The sequence below is a fragment of the Podarcis filfolensis genome (assembly GCF_964270895.1).
Source record: "Podarcis filfolensis genome assembly, chromosome: 4".
Lineage (NCBI taxonomy): Eukaryota > Metazoa > Chordata > Lepidosauria > Squamata > Lacertidae > Podarcis > Podarcis filfolensis.
The window spans coordinates 6927249-6944334 of record NC_139607.1 but is presented as its reverse complement, the minus strand read 5'-3'; the positions used below and the strand labels follow the sequence as shown (position 1 = coordinate 6944334).

General features: G+C 41.8%; 1 protein-coding gene across 5 annotated transcripts in view; it reads right to left on the bottom strand.

Moving 5' to 3' along the window:
• Positions 1-17086, bottom strand: part of LOC310761237 (uncharacterized protein) — a 161618-nt gene that overhangs the window by 88660 nt on the left and 55872 nt on the right. The window contains exons 4-5 of one of the 5 annotated variants that reach the window (XR_014547250.1): positions 2155-2267; positions 1020-1614 (exon numbers count right to left, since the gene is read on the bottom strand). The exons of the other annotated variants lie outside the window; for them this stretch is intronic. The gene's annotated coding sequence lies outside the window, so the exon portion shown is untranslated. Of the gene's footprint in view, positions 1-1019; positions 1615-2154; positions 2268-17086 lie in introns of those variants that run through there. 5 annotated transcript variants of the gene reach the window in all.

Sequence of the window (17086 nt, the reverse complement as noted above, 5' to 3'; positions counted from 1 at the left end):
GGTTAAGAACGGACCTCAGGAATGAATTAAGTCCTTAACCCAAGGTACCACTGTATTATTAAATAGAATGTCTCTGTTTTCATTGGAAAAACATTGGAGGTTATGGAACTCTCTTTTTATTCTATTTGCAGCCTATCAACAAGAGCTTTTATAAAAAAAAATCTTAGAATAGGCCTTTTAACCCACTGAGCCAAACACAGTTCACCAGTCATGTATTGTAGTCAGAACAAGTGCGTGGTTTGTTTCTGCAGCTCCAGGAAGCCGGGTTTATCTAGCCCCTGGAGGGCTGCAATTGGCTTGGGCAAATTTTGAACACACGGTAGAAGTGAACAGGCAACATCCTTAAAACAGCACTAAACACAATAACCTCGAGGCATTGTCAAACAGTTCTGTTTAGCTATAGTGTTTGTGACTTTACAGTCATCCCAGTGGGAGCTCTGTAGCATTGTGGCTTTTAGCCTGTGTTGCAGTGCGACAGGCAAATGGTGATCAATGGCACCTACATAATTACTTCCTATTAAGTACCAGAGTCTAACCCTGTGGCTTTGGTTCTTACACAAATAATAGCAAGTACCAATTATGTTCGGATTATCATAATTTCAGCTACAAGAGGCATTGCATCTTGGCTTTCCATAGAAAACCTAAGGTTTACTCCAAATAACTCCATCATCACATTATGCCAAACATTTTATGACATTCCACACTTTTCACCAATTTCCTCGGTTCTGTCATTTGAAATCAATACAATATCCACATAAAAACTGGCACAAGCCACAAAAATCATTCGAAAAGCAACATTTAAAATCCAGCTATAATAATTAAATGCAAGTGTAGTAAGTACAGTGGTACCTTGGGTTAAGTACTTAATTCGTTCCGGAGGTCCGTTCTTAACCTGAAACTGTTCTTAACCTGAAGCACCACTTCAGCTAACGGGGCCTCCTGCTGCCACCAGAACACGATTTCTGTTCTCACCCTGAAGCAAAGTTCTTAACCCGAGGAACTATTTCTGGGTTAGCGGAGTCTGTAACCTGAATCGTATGTAACCCGAGGTACCACTGTATTTTGCAAAGTATTAGGTGTATGGAAAGCCTTTAAGACCACGGACTACCAGAACTTTCTAGCAGCATCAGGGCAATGCTAAACAGATTTATTCAGAAGTAAATCCCAAATTAAATTAGACTCCAGTAAGTCTGCTTAGAATTGCAACCAAAATACACTTGTAAGGAAAAAGACCATGAATAATAGAGGAGTGGTTGTTGTTGTTGTTTTAATCTACATTTAGGGAACACTTTCTCATTTGCTGAGTAACCTTTGAGCACCTGCTTTAGAATCCTTCCATGCTGCATACAGTTCTGAGGCAAGTTCTTGGTGCTCAGTCATTTCATCCAAAGCTTTCTCTCTTAATCCATGTGAACTGAGGGCATGCAATGTTTTAATTTGCTCTGGATCACTGCTGTATTTTTTCTTGCTTTGTGGATTACTACTATTTTAAATTGCTTAGGGAAGAATCTTATGCACAAGAAGGTGGTATAAAGCAAGCTGGTGCAAATTAAGCTGGCATAAAGTTATGCCAGATCCAAACACCATTTTGCAGTGGGGCTGCTTCTGCTCTGCCTGGGGGAGGGAAAATCGAACTTTATTAAGATGATGTTTTATGCCAGGTTGCCAGGTCACTTGACAAAGCTGAACAAGCAAAGGATTCAAACAAAGCCCTTCCTGTCTGATTCCACCTCTGCCACAGCGGTGGATTCTTGGGGGTCTTGCATGAGCCAGCATGAGCAAATTATGCAAGCATATTTTTGGCTGAGCCAGGGCTGGGCACTTAACATCAGCTGAGCCTGGATAAACCAGGCATCCTCTCATCTTAAGCTGCTCATCTTGGCATCCATCCATCCATCCATTATCTCATCCATCTTGGCAGGTCTTGCCATAGGATCATCTCCTATGTTGTTATATTTTTTGTAGGCTGCCTTGGGATTCCACATGAAATACCTAAATGAAATGAAATGAAACCAAATGCTAGAGCACTTCCAATATTTCCCTCCTTTATGTGTGAATCAGAGTATGTCTTCACAGCTATCTATAGAGAGAGTGCAGCAACTGAAGGTTTTGAATAGCTGAGCATTTCACCCCCACCCTTCATACAGTACTTACCTGACAGAATAGAGCCTCCTTTTCTCCCATCCTGCCAATTTACTTAAGATCATTTTGAAACTTTGACCTTACAGAACTTGTAATCTTTACAGTGATGACATAATGCTTTCTTTCTGCAGAGAGAATTTTAATGAGATAAACAAATGATGGGTATTGCCTGCCACAACTGAGGCATAAAAAATCAGTAATAAATGGAAATAATCTCATGTACTATATATTTTGAAAAATGAGCTCCAACAAGCCTTTTAATAAAGTCATTATTCCCCCTTTCCATAAATCACAAAAGCTTATTTTTGTCCAGTGGATTTGAAGCAGTCAAGGACAACTCTTTTAAATTTGTCCTTGCATGTAATTTATGGCACCAGAAGCGTCTTCCAATTTTTCATTAAAGAAGATATGAATATTATGTGTGCTCTATGTTGTTATTATCATATGTAAAGGAGCTTTTTATAGGATGGAAAGTTGTAGCTCCCTGTGTGCAAAAAAAGTCCATATCTTATTGCCAGCTAGTAATGGTCCTGCTATATAAGAAGTATTTTTGCTAGTGCTGAGTGCAGCTATGGGGGGTGGTGAATCACCAAGCAGGTACCCTGCAGCTCACATATTACAAAACTTGTTCTTGTGCTGCTGGGGTAGTTGGAGGGGGAAGTAACAGGGATCACAGATCTTCAGCAAAATACGGCAGAATCCAAATTGGTTCTAGAGCAGATGAACCCCTAATGAGGACTGTCAGGGAACTGACATCGGAGCCAGAAGTGGAGGCAGGTCTCCCAAGCGATGCCGGAGAAGGGCCAAGCAGGGAGAGAGGGGACTCATCAGCTGGGGAAGGAAATCAGCGTAACACCAGGGATAAAGGGGGGTGGAGGGGGGAATCGGAGAGAGGGCTCCAGGACTCTTCGCTGGAGACCAGCGGGGAGAGCACAGGTCCTCCGCTACCCACACCCACCCTGCGCAGAAGACTTCCGTGCAGGGAAAGTAGGCGTAGACTTGGCGTCAAAGAACTTCTTTGCTGGAAGAAGTTCAAGAAACGCCCACTGACGGATTCTGCTAGCGACTGAACAGCCACGAAGTGAAGGGCTGTCCAGCCAGGAAAGGTTTAACCAGGCTACCTAGCCAGGAGTGGCGGCAACTTACACACGAGCAACCCCATATAACCATTACAAGGACATAACTTATTTAGTACATCACCACCAAAAATGCACTCTCCCTAGTGTCAACTCACCTCACCTGCCCCAATAACATTCCTGTACGTAGGGAGAGACAAGGGCGACAGGAAAAATTCTGCCGCAGGGAATTTTAACCTTTAACCCAGCACCGCTCCCAAAACCCTATGGCGGGAACTTCCATCCAAGATGGAAGAAGTCTACACCTAGGGAAGGGGAATCGACATTTAGCCATTCCCATAAGAACCCAGCATCAAAAAACTATGCATCCTCAAGACCAAATGCCGGTGATATAGCCAGCCATACTGGAACTGGTGCTACAGAGACCACCTGAGAGCTCTCATTTCTTTTTTTCTTTTTTAAGTAATTTTTTATTGTTTTCCTTACATATTCTTTTCCAACAAATTATAATAACACCATACATTCCCTTTGACTCTGCCGAGTCGCAACTCCCCTCCCTCCCCACAATTGGTATAATAGTACTATTATGAGAACGATGTGCGCGATAGAAAGGGGTGAAATACACCAATTGTGGAGAGCTCTCATTTCTGACTTAGTAGACCTCAGAAAGATCTTAATATCCTCACCTGGAATTTGGCAGGGTGGGACAACAAGGAAGGAGATGAAGATTTAACTACGTTTGCTGCAGAATTTAGATATCATCTGCCTGCAAGATGCTAACCTCCCACATTTGCAGGGATACTCTCAGCATAGCCTCCCTGCAGTCAAGAGGCATCGAAAAGGACAAGGAAGTGGGGGGGGGGGACTGACCACCTTTACCTCACTGGATCTGGCTGGGGAAATCAGTGTTGTGGAGTCAGATCTCCCTTATGAATATTTCCTGCCACTACAGTTTAGTGCAGGGGCAAGAGGCCCATTTTTCCTTATTAACACTTACCTCCCACCACCATGCACCCTAGACGTGGTGGTTAAGATTTGGACCGACCTAACTCACCTCACCCCTTAAGGCTGGGAAACCTGGGGAAGGGTCTCTAATGGAGATCTTGAAGCATATACAGGAAAAGGTGATCCTTCAGGTAACACTGAGCTCCAAGTCAGTTAGGGCTTTTTAAAGGCTCTGATTACCTATGTTCAGATAGGATTGAAAGCTGGTGTATCAACCAAAGCTTACAAAAGTTCTTTATGACAATAAGGCTACCTTTGCCTCCATTGACAATGCAGGTTCTAGTAGCTCCTTAAGACTATGAACTTGATCATTTTAGGGAAAGTGCAACCCCCAAGAAAAGCAGGATGAATGCCACTTAACTGCTCAAACAAATCACTCGCAAGCAGACCCTTGTCTTGATTGGATTGAGCACACTTTACTGGTCCTCATCTAGGGTACTATTGAGCTTAAGTAGAGGTGCTGGAGGAGTCTCTTGAGAGTCCCATGGATTGCAAGAAGACCAAACCTATCCATTCTGAAGGAAATCAGCCCTGAGTGCTCACTGGAAGGACAGATCCTGAAGCTGAGGCTCCAATACTTTGACCACCTCATGAGAAGAGAAGACTCCCTGGAAAAGACCCTCATGTTGGGAAAGATTGAGGGCACAAGGAGAAGGGGACGACAGAGGACGAGATGGTTGGACAGTGTTCTCGAAGCTACGAACATGAGTTTGACCAAACTGCGGCAGGCAGTGGAAGACAGGAGTGCCTGGCGTGCTCTGGTCCAAGGGGTCACAAAGAGTTGGACACGACTCAACAACAACAACAACAACAACAACAACAACAACAACAACATGACATGGGCATTATTCAGCCGACATTCAAAAATAATCCACTCAAACCCCACTTTCTTCTACTGCAAAAATCTCCTATGCTCCCACAAGATTTGAATTCAGGAGTTCTAGACATTAATAACAAAATAGCAGGAGGGAGCCATGACAGGGCTATCTGCATCTGTACATTCCTAACTCTGACACACAGGAAGCAATCCTATACCTGAGAAGCTGGCATAAAACAAGGTGGCGTAAATTAAGCCAGCATAAAGTTACGCTAGATGAAAACTCTGTTTAGCAGTGGGGCCTAACCTTGGCAGAGGGAAAACAAGCCTTTAAAATAGTGCCAGAGGATCACCACCCTTTTTGCCGGCTTAACTTCTGCCATGCTTGTTTAGGATTGCAGTATAAACTGGCAAAGAACTGCTCCAACTCAATTTGTATTTTCCATGCCACTATTAAGAACAGGGAAGAAAGACTTGCTCATATCATCAGGTTCTGTTGACAAAATTGTGTATCAAAATTAGAATTCACATTTCAGGTGCCAGGAGGCAAGGCACTATATATCTTTATTTTCATTTTCACCTTTTTTAGTATTATTAATACTACTACTATATTAGCATCATCATCATCATTATTTACAGGTGTTGTACAAAATTTCCCCCAAGGAGTGGCTGGGACAGAGCAGGGGGGAGAATCTGACTCAAAGCTTAAAACTAAATAAATAGCACAACAGAAAAGTGGATAGAAAAGGGGAGTGGGGAAAGAAAAATGGAAATAGAAGAAAGATCTCCTCTCAAATATACAGTAACTGAAACAAATGCATGTTAAAACATTTCTTAAAGGCTGCTAGAGATTGAATGTGCCAGGTCTTATTGGCAGAGTATTCAAAACAAACAAAGAGATCATGGAGACGAATAACATGAAGCAGAGAAGATATGAGGGAGCCATGAAATGGATACCCTTCAACTTTAATAATAATGTATTGAACTGAATACGGAAGGGATACAGTAAAGCCAATGAAAAGAAAGCAGAAAAGGCATGAGAGGCACAACACATACAAATGCACAAGTAGAAAAATGAAAGACAGAAATAAGAAACCTAAAATGAGATAAGGGCAAGCCAACATGGAAGGAATTGAAATAATCCCACTGCAATAAATGATAATAATCAAACAACAAGCTTAAGAATGAGTAGTGTCAACAGAAAGAAAAGAACAAATCTTTAAATATTAGGAACCTAAGAGTAACAGAACTCAGCAATGGAAGTTTCATGGGATGAAAAATGAAAAGGACAAATAGAAACAGAGTGCCCAAAATTTCTGGCAGAGGAAGGAAAATGCCAGGAACAGCCGATGAAAGAGGAATGTGCAGACATAATGGGAAGAGAAACAACAACTGCTTTAGCTAAATTAGGTTTCAGAAAATGAAAAGACAACCAAGAGAGGACAGACAAGCTAAAAGATTAGGAAATGATGCTAGAGCGATAACAGGGACAGAAAAGTCTAATTAAATATCATTAGCCTAGAGGCATTAATCAAAACCAAAAGGACCAAGAGGATGAAGACACAAAGTAAACATATGAGAACCAAGAACTCGGTCTTAAGGAACACAGAAAGCTGAGAATAGTTTCAAGAAGGAACATTATCTGTAGACAAATGAAATGTGAAACGAGAGAGGTAAGAGGAACACAGACTCTGGGTGTTCATTTGGGAAATCAGAAGGAAATTAAATATCAATCGGGGGGGATGGGTTGTATATATTTCAGATTTAATACATATGGATTAAGCATAACACATACTCATCCCAAAAGAATTGTTTGCTTTGGGTTTCTCTTTCTTTTGGATTTATTTAGTTACACACACACTGGAGACTTTTGCAGACCTGGGCTCCTTTGAGAAGAAGGGCAGGATAACAAATTGTGTCCTCCATCATGGAGAGCACGTGTTGCGTTGAGGTTACCCAAGCTGCCCAGCTGTTGTTGGGGCAGGTATGATTGGATGGCCTCAACTCCCAATTGGTCGCCCCTCGGTTGCTGCGGAAGGAATTTGGCTCAGGGAGCTTGCAATTGGCAACCGAGGGGCTATTTGTATCCCTGCACGTGTCGTTGAGCTTCCTCTTTTCGCTGTGTGCACAGGATTACACCCCCTCCCTATATTTGGGGGCTTACTGACCTTGCTATGCCTGACTAGTGGTCATCTGCTTTTGGGACAGGGGCCCGGTAGGAATTTTGCCATTTGGCTGATTGGCTGGTGCCTTTTGGTTTTTGCCTACTGCATAGCAAATCGGTTAGACATTGGTTCAACTGGTTGGTGGAGGGGGTGTGGTTGGCTGTGCCTGCCCCTCCAAGTTGCTGCTGCAAGGGTATTCTGTTAAAGGAATCCAGGGGCTTGCTTTGCTCTTGTCCGAATCTCTGTCAAGGGGTTAGGGCCACACCAGAGCCCCTGGGAGCATTTGGGGTGAGGTTAGAGACTGGTGTTCAGCTCAGACTTCCCCCAGATTGTTTTCCCTTACTGAGGTCTGCCGGAGTCCAGGTGTCAGAGCTGCTCTGCCAAGGTGAGATGCAGCTAGTCAGGAACCAATGCCTAAGCAACCACTCAATAAAGTTGCGGCCAAAATTATGCCAAAAACCTTAAACCATAATTCTGTGTCTATTGCGAATTATTTCAAGGGCGGTTTGGGAACTTAACATGCAACAACATATTACTGAAAACAGACCTGCATTTATTTGCACTGGGGTAACTGCCCATCGTCCACTAAGTACATTTGGGACAAAGTTCCCTACTACTAGCACCATTTTGGACTACAGCCTTTCGTTCTGATTTATGAAATGTGAATTGAAATCCAAAGTACAAATGTAATGAATATGAATTCTAAAAAAAGAGATGAAAGTTCAGCTCAGCCAGAAGGAAAACAACATTAAATCCAAAACAGAGAAAAATACATTTCCACCCCCCTGCACATCCCTCAATAGAATAAACCCCTATATCAGATAGATAAAGAAAAACCGAGTGAACAACTGTACGAAACGCAGAAAAAAGATGGACAGCAAGAAAAGAATGGAAAATGAGATTGCAATCCTAACAATCTCTATTGAGAAGCAAGTCCCATTGAATTCAATGGGGCTTACTCCCACTTAAGTGAGGTGTCGTTTGCAGCCTTAGGCAGCAATCCTACACACAAGAAGATGGCACAAAGCAACCCCAGTATACGTTAAACCAGCGTTTACACCAGATCCAAAGAAGTGGAGTTACTACTGGTTGTGTCAGCCTAAGCCTGCCAGGGGGGAAACAAGCCTTTAAAACAGTGTTTAATATGCACTGCCCTTTCTGCCAGCTCAACTTATTTGGGATTGCTCAGCTGGCTGGGTCCAAATTGACCTGCAGTGGAGCTGGCCTGAGGATGAGAGAGTTAAGCCTGTATCTGCTGGATCCTAGCCTGTCCATGCTTGCAAATCTTGCTCTAGGATTGCTCCCAAAGTCATTGGGAAAGGATAAGCCATTCTATAAGCAAGGAAACAAAGGGATGTAGAGAAATTGGATACCAAAAAAATGGATGTGGATGATAAAAAAAACGGTATGGAAAATTATAGGACAAAGTAGAATGAAGTAGCAAATGTGACCACCCATCATTGGATACAGTGAACGCAACGAGGCAATCAGGACAAAAACAATATTATGCTGGAGGATGTTGTAGATGTAATCTAATTTCCCACTTTTGAATCCATCTCAGACTTGTTTTACACGTGAAGCAGAATGAAATAGATAGAATGCTGAGGTAGCAGAGAGGTTTACAGTGGTGCCTCGCAAGACGAAAATAATCCATTCCGCGAGTCTCTTCGTCTAGAGGTTTTTTCGTCTTGTGAAGCAACCCTATTAGTGGCTTAGCGGATTAGCGCTATTAGCGGCTTAGCGGCTATTAAAGGCTTAGCGGCTTAGCGGCTAAAAGGCTATTAGCGACTTAGAAAAAGGGGGGGAGCGAAAAAAATTGCAAAACTCGCAAGACGTTTTCGTCTTGCGAAGCAAGCCCATAGGGAAATTCGTCTTGCGAAGCACATCGAAAAAAGGAAAACCCTTTCGTCTAGCGGATTTTTCGTCTTGCGAGGCATTCGTCTTGCGGGGCACCACTGTATACTGCTTCAGACTATACGTGGGGTTGGGCCATTTTTTGAACGCTCCCGTGGTAAAAAGAAATTTCCTGAAGAAGAAACCCAAGTAAGCAATGGAAAACTAAGATTCTAGTATTCAACTTGAAGGATGTTTGTTGTTGGCATCAGTCTGTCTTGAGAAACAACAGAGTACACCTCTGGGGGTGAAGTCAATCACAGCCCTGCTGTAGATGCAGGGGCTGGTAACTCATGACCGCTGCCTCTGTTAGCAGCACCAAAGTGACCTCTCCGAGGCGCCAGCCTGGGCAGTGTGCGTGGAGGTCCTGGGCTGCACAGACGAGAAGACTCTCTTCTCAGCCTCCCTTATGTAGGAGAACTTTAAATCATGGGATTCCTTCAGTCTGTGTTACTTCAGTATTATACCATCTCATTTTACTGCATGTGTAGACAAAGCCCTACCATTTCAAACTTCAAGTGAGGGTTATGACCTTGGAGTCTCCTATACAGTGGTACCTCCGGTTATGAACTTAATTCATTCTGAAGGTCCGTTCTTAAGCCGAAACCGTTCTTAGCATGAGGTGTGCTTTCGCTAATGGGGCCTTCCGCTGTTGCATGTTAAGATTCCAAGACCTCCCCCAATAAATAAAGGCACAATTGACACGGAATTTAGTTTAAGGTTATTGGCATAATTTTGGCCACAACTCTATTGATTACAGATGATGAGTGGTTTGATTAGACATTGGTTCCTGATTAGCTGCACCTGACCTCAGCAGGGCAGCACTGACACTTGGACTGCGGTAGACATCAGTAAGGGAAAACATTGGACCAGGTTCAGACTCAAGCTCACCCCAGATGCTCCCAGGGGCTCTGGCATGGTCCTAACCCCTGGAAGGGGATTGGACAAAAGCAAGGCGAGCCCCTGGATTCCTTTAACGAAATACCCTAGCACTGGAGGGGCAGGCACAGCCTATTCACATCACCTCCCACTACCATTGAACCAATGCCTAACCGCCAAACCTTACAAAGTTGTGACGATTTGCTATGCGGCAGGCGAAACCCAAGTGGCACCAGCCAATCAGCCAAATGGGAAAATTCCTATCGGGCCCCCAACAGCAAACAACCCACGACGGCATAGGAAGGTCATAATGATCCCTAAATATAAGGAGGGTGGGCAGGTGATCCGATGCACAAGGCGAAAAAGAGGAAGCTCAACGCAACGTGCAGCAGTGTATATGTGTCCCTCGGTTAATGTATGAAATGATCCCATTGGCCGGATTTACCCCAGCAACCGAGGGACCACCAATTGGGTTGTTGTGGCTATCTAGTTGCTCCCACCCACAACAGCAGTGAGATCAGTCTTGATGATCTCACCGCAACATGTGCTCTCTGGGAGGAGGACATGATCTGCCGCACCACCGGCGCACGACTTCCGCTCGCATCCCGGGGCAAAGTTTGCAACTAGGGGCATCTACTTCCGGGTTAGCAGAGCTCATTACCCGAAGCATTCATAAGGAGGATGGTACGTAACCCAAGGTTCCACTGTAATGTGAAAGGAAAAAACCTCCCTGCAGATATAAAGCTTGTATGGTAGATATAAAGGTTTGGGGCCCAGTTGCTCTGCAACATCAGGTTGTTTTTAACACAGGGGAGCATTAAAAAAGAGTTAGACCCACCTGCCATCTATCACCTCCAGATTTTATCATTTTGTCATCAGCATGCGTAAACCAGCTCATACCTGCACTTTTTTGTTTAGTTGGGTATGCATTTTTGGGATGTTTCTGGGTACTCAGCTGCTTCAGAATTCCACAATGGGCAGAAAGCAAATGGCCTTTCATTGCCCAATGCAATACGCAAACATCCAAGAAAACGTCAATGTAACAGCAGAGATCTGTTCTTATTGTTATGCATCCCAAGAATGTGCGAATGGTCTTCACAAGTAAAAACCATTACATGTTTGTATGCAATTTTGACAATTTTGTCAATTTCAAATGCTTCAAAATAACGGAAGCTTTTTAAGCTTCATAAGCAGCACTTGATGATTTAAAATGTTTTTCTCCATTAAAATGAATATATATTCAGTGATGCTATAATTTGTGTTTCACAAAGTGCACAATTTCAGCCTAATTCAACTTCTAAGTGTACCAAGTACCACAGTTACAGTCATGTAGATCTTCTGATATACAAACTGAAAGCAATTAAGCCATTTATCTATCGTTTTGTGAATGGAGAAATACACTCTGAATCACCTGAGAGCTCAGTATCAGACAATTGCACCAATGCAAAAATTTAATGGTACCTGGGTGGTCTATTTGCTACCATTTCCACAGTTCCTCTTACGCTATTCAAGTCATATGTAAAACATCCACCCATATGGGCCATGACCTGAGTCACGTGAGATCTATCCATCACACCACCAACCCAGCAATGTTCTTATGGGAAAAGGCAGGCAGAAATGAGAAAGATAAAGAAAGTTATAGGCATAGTCGATGCAAAAATGAGGAGAAAATAAGAATGTGTGAATCCCTTAAGAGGGCTAATGTAAGTATATAACATCACCCAGAGAATAAAAGCTGTACGTTAGGGAATAAAATAGTAGTTCCACTATTTTTGGCAGGGACAAAGGAGAATCACATAAGCATGGACTGTTTTTTCCAAAACGTCCCTACACCACCAGCCTCTGCCTTCACCTGGTCAAATTTGTGCTGGTGATTAATCTCCATCATTTGACTCCTTTGCAGCAGTAGCCTAAAGGAAAGCCAAGGTCTATGCTGCAGGGTGTTAATGCAGCTGAATGCCCATACTGCCACTATTCCCGCTGACAGATTACTGCTGCACCTGTGACTCTTTAAATTAGCCACAGCTGGGATGGATGGGGCCTAATAGGAGCCAATTGTCCAAAAGTAGCTGACATCCTGTCTCTCTTTTTCTCTCTCTAGATTGAACTGGAAAGGGACCAGATACAATCCTTTTACCTGTTCCCTCAGGCAAAATCTCCCAGTCATGTTGTTTAGAACTAAAAATAAAAACAAAGCAATTCTGGGGGTTTTGGTTTACGTTTTTAGATGATGCTCAGTCTTCCAATTATAGCTAAATGGTGCCAACTTATATCACTCAATTAACATCTTAAATATGGTTCTCAAACTATTGTGTTTATTTTGGTCTACATTAGCATAACCTGGGAAGGAAAAATGACACAAAGTCTGAAATATCACAGACAATATAAAGAATATATATATTGTGTGTGTGATGGTTCCTATATCCACTGAACACATTATGCATGCATAATAGCCATAGCTCTATGGTAGAACACATCTGCCTATGCAAAAGTTCTATGGTCCAGTTATTATTTATTAAGCTATTTCAGATCCCACCTTTTCACCAGAACATATGTAAATCTGTGTCCTCTTTTTGGTGATGCATTTCCTCCTTATTAGCTATAAAAGCTATTTGCTTTTTATACTCAAAATATAAGATTAATAAATGATGACTATAACAAACTACAGTGGTACCTCAGGTTAAGAACTTAATTCGTTCTGGAGGTCCGTTCTTAACCTGAAACTGTTCTTAACCTGAGGTACCACTTTAGCTAATGGGGCCTTCTGCTGCCGCCGTGCCACCCCCCCCAATTTCTGTTCTCATCCTGAAGCAAAGTTCTTAACCCGAGGTACTATTTCTGGGTTAGCGGAGTCTGTAACCTGAAGCGTCTGTAACCTGAGGTACCACTGTACCTGTTTTCAACCAAAGAAACCTTTCTAATGCAGCAATTAGAAGGCTGCCATTTGATGATTGTGCACCATGGGGGGCACTTTTCAAAGGTTAAAGTTCTGAAGCTGACAAAAAAGAAGAGTTTAACCTTCCAAATATGTAGGGTACAAATTCTGCATCTATTGAAAGGCGTGAGCTTACAAAAAGAAGTTGCTATTTCTCTGTTATACTAAATATATTAGTTAAGTCTCAAAAAGAGATGTACAATCAAGGTCAATGCCAGATTCCACCCTTGTTTTCCCATCCCAATGATTGTAGCATGCATTAAAGTGTTTTAATAGTGGACACAGAGCTCATTCAACATAGGAAATGCCCTGTTTCTATGAACTAGGGCAAGTTCTACACATCTAATGGGAATGAGTACCCAATATCTCAGACGTTGAAGAAAATTGGCTAATGTCTTCTCCAAATTTCTGCAATTCACAGAAGGCAATGGCGCTGCTCCTAGGTCTAAAGAACTCTATGTTAAGTATTACAGCACTTGGGTTCACACTGGAGTCATTGCAGTTCATACTCGCCTGGATCTCAGTGGTTTACAACAAACCTGAAGTGCATTTCATTGTTATGCTTCAGTTAGAGGGCTGTGCAGAAAGACTAGCTTAGAGGAACCCTGCAATATTGTCCATTGATAGCATTGCAGGTCAGAGCTGATGCTGATTTGGATTCCTAGTCAAAAATCCCCATACCTCTTAAAAGGTAAAGGTACCCCTGGAAAAAGGCGCCGGAGTCATGGCAGGAAGCTTACATTACACTTATACCGAAAACTGAGTCTGAAAAGACGCAACTTAAGAACTACCGCCCCATATCCCTCCTTAATGTGGATTACAAAATATTTGCTGACATTTTGGCTAATAGGTTAAAAAAAGTACTATTGGAAGAGATCCATAAGGACCAAGCTGGCTTCCTCCCGGGTAGACACTTGTCGGACAATACAAGGAACATAATTAACATTTTGGAGAAGTTGCAAGTGAATATAAATACTAAAGCAGTTTTAATTTTCATAGATGCGGAGAAAGCCTTTGACAACATTTCTTGGAGTTTTATGAAGAAAAATCTTCAGGGGTTGGGGGTGGGTCAAGGGTTTGAAAATGGTATAAGTGCAATTTATTCAGAACAAAAGGCTAAATTAATTGTTAATAATGTGGTGACAGAGGGATTTAAGATAGAGAAAGGTACACGACAAGGCTGCCCAATTTCCCCATTGTTGTTCATCTCAGTCCTGGAGGTACTATTGAACATGATTAGAAGGGACCGTCTGATTAAAGGCATTCAGGTCGGAGCTAAGCAATATAAATTGAAAGCATTTGCAGATGACTTAGTCTTAACATTACAGGAGCCAGAATCTAGTTCGAAAAGAGTTTTGGAAGTGATTCAAGAATTTGGGCAGATGGCTGGTTTTAAGTTGAACAAGTCAAAAACTAAAGTTCTTGAGAAAAATTTAACACCGATTGAGAAAGAAAGGTTTCAGAAGGAGACAGGCCTAACAATAGTAAAGAAAGTTAAATATTTGGGGGTTAACATGACTGCTAAGAACTTAAACTTATTTAAAGATAATTATGAGAAATGTTGGTTAGAAGTGAAGAAAGATTTAGAGATATGGTCAAACCTGAAGCTTTCCTTGTTGGGCAGAATTGCGGCTATAAAGATGAATGTATTGCCAAAGATGTTATTTTTGTTTCAATCTTTGCAAATTTTAGACAAGATGGACTGTTTCAAGAAGTGGCAGAGAGATATCTCTAGATTTGTCTGGCAGGGCAAGAAGCCCAGAATAAAATTTAAAATACTAACTGATGCTAAAGAAAGAGGTGGTTTTGCCCTGCCAGACCTGAAACTTTATTATGAATCGGCCGCATTTTGTTGGCTGAAAGAATGGCTGCTTCTTGAAAACACAGACATTTTGGATTTAGAAGGTTTTAACAATGTTTTTGGGTGGCATGCATATTTGTGGTACGACAAGGTTAAAGCTCATAAAGCATTTAAAAACCATATTGTCAGGAAAGCATTGTTTAACGTCTGGTTAAGATATAAAGACTTATTGGAGAATAAAACCCCAAGGTGGTTGTCACCAATGGAGGCAAAGGCACTGAAAAAGTCCAATATGGAGGCCAAATGGCCGAAATATTGGGAAATATTGGAACAAGAAGGAGATAAATTGAAATTGCAGAGTTTTGAGAAATTAAAAGATAAGGTGCGAGATTGGCTGCACTATTTTCAAATAAGAGAAGCCTATAATATGGATAAAAAAATAGGTTTCCAGGTGGAAAAATCCAAATTGGAAACTGAGTTGTTAGAACCCAAAACTAAAATACTTTCAAGAATGTATAACTTGCTGCTAAAATGGAATACACAGGATGAAACAGTTAAATCTGCTATGATTAAATGGGCACAAGATGTTGGTCATAACATCATGTTTGCTGACTGGGAACAGTTGTGGACCACAGGTATGAAATTTACGGCATGTAATGCCCTAAGAGAGAATATTATGAAAATGATATACAGGTGGTACATGACACCAGTCAAGCTTGCAAAAATCTACCATTTGCCCGACAATAAATGTTGGAAGTGTAAAGAAAATGAAGGAACATTCTTTCACCTTTGGTGGACATGCCCAAAGATTAAGGCTTTCTGGGAGATGATATACAACGAAATGAAAAAAATATTTAAATATACATTCCTTAAGAAGCCAGAGGCCTTTCTCCTGGGCATGGTGGGCCAATCGGTGCCAAAGAAGGACAGAATTTTCTTTATGTATGCAACAACAGCAGCAAGAATTCTTATCGCAAAGTATTGGAAGACACAAGAGCTACCCACCCTGGAAGAGTGGCAGATGAAGGTGATGGATTATATGGAACTGGCGGAAATGACTGGCAGAATCCGAGACCTGGGAGAGGAGTTGGTGGAAGAAGACTGGAAGAAATTCAAAGACTATCTTCAGAAATACTATAAAATTAATGAATGCTAAAACTGTGCTTGGATTGGTAATAAGTGGTAATTAGTGATAAAAGTTAATAAGATTATGCAAAAAAGGCATTGATAATTGGTTGAAAATATTGACATAGAATATGTTATGGTATAAAGCTTAAATATTTGAAAAAGGGTAAGAATTTGCTGAATTAAATATCTAAATGGGAATACAAAAGGGGGGAGGCGTGAGGAGGTCAAGAACATAAGCACATGAATCTGAGGTCATTGGGAAAAATGGATTTGTTTTATTTTTTTTCTTTGTTTAAATTTAATTTTTCTTAATTAACTGTGATTTTTTTTCTGTATTTTTTGTGTTTCTTTTTTCTGTAACTTATGGTTTCTTATTTTGAGAATTCCTATTTTTCTTTTCTGTAAAACTCCAATAAAAATTTATATATATATAAAAAAAATAAAAGGTAAAGGTACCCCTGACCATTAGGTCCAGTCATGACCGACTTTGGGGTTGCGGCGCTCATCTCGCTTTATTGGCTGAGGGAGCCGGCGTACAGCACATGACAGGGTCATGTGGCCAGCATGACTAAGCTGCTTCTGGCGAACCAGAGCAGCGCACGGAAATGCCGTTTACCTTCCCGCTGGAGCGGTACCTATTCATCTACTTGCACTTTGATGTGCTTTCAAACTGCTAGCTTGGCAGGAGCAGGGACTGAGCAACGGGAGCTCACGAGGATTCGAACCACTGACCTTCCGATCGGCAAGTCCTAGGCTCTGTGGTTTAACCCACAGCGCCACCCGCATGCCTCTTAGGTGGAAGCAAATGTCAATCTACTTATATATATCCTTATGTTATCAACCTCAGACCTCATCGCTGGCTAAATTAGACACTTGGCTGCATGCAGACATCTTGTGCTCTAGCAACTTGCGTGCTGACTGGTTGCACTTATAAAAGTTCAGTAGGTATACTCCTGGCATTGATGCTGACTTTAATTTTAGTTTTCCCACAGTCACAGACCAAGGTAACACACAAGGGATACGTTACCACATTTTTGCTGCAGTCTACCGCTTGTTCATTTCTATGTCTGAGGAAGGCTCTTAATTTCTGAACCTCTGCCTTTGACTGGATTCAACAATATAAATAGTAAAGGGAGCCAAGGTCTCAGTTACTAACAAAATTTGGTTGAAGTTCAGCATACTAGTTATGCTTAAAAATGAACTATGAAAGGTTTATATTCCACTGGGTATTTTTCCTCTAGACTC